A 2,338-nucleotide genomic window follows, 5' to 3' on the forward strand; every position below is an offset into this window, starting at 1 on the left:
GATGTACCGGGTTCTTTAAAGTGCACACGAGCCAAATGCGTACACTGGGCCTACAGTTTAAAGTCCTTATCCGAGAAGACTTGTTCCACCACCCGAACCAGCGCCGATATTAGAGCTGAAGGTTACGGTTCCCCTGACTTAACTGCTCGGCCAATCAAACGGGGGGGCTTATGAAAACAGAGTGGAAAATGAGGGCGAGGGGGGGGGGCTTATGGAAATAGATGAAAATTTAAGGGGTGCTTCTCCGAAATTCAAAAATTCAAGGGGTACTTTTTGAAAAGGTAATTTTGGGGGTATTTACACAACAGCAGATGAAATTAGTGGTGGCGTAAGCGTGTTGGCCATCTGCCAGGATCATTGCAGGGTTTCTTGCTTAGATACGAGAGTGATGAGGTCAGTTGATTTTTGTTGGCTGAAAATGGCCATACAGTATTTTAATTTTTTTATATTAAATACTGTAGTTCTAAATCCAAAAAGGGTAGAAAAAAAAAAGAACGGGATTCTAAAAATGCACCAAAACTAAAAACCATGTTAAACTTAAGGGAGACTGATACACCGACAGATGGATAGATGGACTGACCGACCGACAATGGTAGATGTCAATAGTTGATTTGAAAATTAAGTTGGTGATGTACTGTATTGTACTGTACTGTATGATTGCATTTTTTAGGGATCGAGGGGCGCTTAATAACATTTTCACATTCGTTAGGAGGGGCGGCCTATTCAAGAGGGGCGCTTATTCAAACGGGGCGTTTATTATTCGCGCGAGTACGGTATTTTAATTTTTTCATCAGGTCTATCTTTTTTATAGAGAATGTAGTCATCAGTTTTGATTTCTGAATTTACAATGGATTCGTTTAAAAATCTTTCACTCAAACCAATTATATTTATGTTATTTTTGTTCAAAATTTGTTGAAGTTCTTCAAAGTGTAGAGGGAGACTATTTACGTTTAAATGTGAAATAATTACTGTAAAGCCCCCTTTTTTGGTGCGCCCTTAATTTTCGCGACTTTCGTGATGAGATGACGATCGCAAAAAAAAAAATGTGTTATCTTATCTTATCCTTAACATTACACTTACTGACACCATCCACCTTGGTAAAAGTTCAACGTACAAGCAAATCACCGTGGGAATATCATGAAGCACGACCTGGAAACCTGTTGTTTCCGAAAGATTGCCGGTTCAATTCCCACCAAATGCCCCTTTTTCATACAAGGTAGTTGAAAACGGAGTGCTAAACTCCTTTTCGGTTCAAGCTGGGGTTCTCTGCCCTCTCCCAAATCGCTTGTTTGACCCGTCTTTCTATCCACTTGCGATGTTGGTTGATTCTGGCTCGTAGAGCTTGCTGTGTCTCCCCTATATGTACGTTTCACTGCAACCTGGTGATGAGCACTTACACTTTTTTAATTTTTACATTATAAGAACAAGTCAAATTTTTCCCAGGCTCACTGTTCTTACTTTTTTTGGTCGATTTCAGACTCAAAATGTTCTTATTTTGTTCTTATTAACACACTTTCTTTTGAAACATAAAAAATTTATTATTGTACAGTAGTATACACTGTACAGAAATGTAGTTAAATGTGGCTCGGAAAAAATTGCCCTGGAAAAAATTGCCCCAGAAAAAAATGACCCGGTAAAAATGGCCCCAAATGGCAGGAGGTACACCTATTGTACTGTATTATTATAGTACCGTTCCGCAACTTATGGGTCGCGACCCAATGTTGGGTCGCTAAAAAAATTGATGGGTCGTGGGTGGCTCTTCCCTTCCCCTATCCCTCGCGCGTATAAAACGACAGACGTTTTAATCACTTCGGGTTCGATGGGTCGCGGCGTCAGAGTGCTTGACATATAATTTAGGTCGTGGGCTAAAAAGGTTGCGGAACGGGGTTATAGAGGGTATTGCATAGTTATACTTACTGTACATGGTACATACATAATTTGTTGTTCTTGGTTTTTTATTTTTTTAAAAATAAAAATCTCATTTGGCATTTTACCTCAGCCTCAATTTGTTCTTATTTTGTTCTTAATTTTTAAGCAATTTGAGCCTCAGTGTTCAAATGTACGGTACTTTTATATAGGCCTATAAAAAAAAGTGTAATCGCATAAACAACATCATGTGAGGTTCTACTTTTCTATGTTCTGTCCTTGACTTTTACAAGTTTCCCTCGGAGGGTATTGATAGATTTGAGGCCAGGAATGCCAAAATTGCGTTCCAGTTTCGATTTAAACATGATCAATTTAAAAAGTCTCTGGTCTCGGAGTATGGCGGGTAAGTCTCCTGGTCTGTCTGTCTGTCAGTCATTCTTATACTTATACTGGATTCTTATACTGGACTGCT

The sequence above is a fragment of the Anneissia japonica genome, unplaced genomic scaffold (genome assembly GCF_011630105.1).
Source record: "Anneissia japonica isolate Jap-2015-1 unplaced genomic scaffold, ASM1163010v1 scaffold724_len3256291_cov202, whole genome shotgun sequence".
In the NCBI taxonomy this organism is placed as follows: Eukaryota; Metazoa; Echinodermata; class Crinoidea; order Comatulida; family Comatulidae; genus Anneissia; species Anneissia japonica.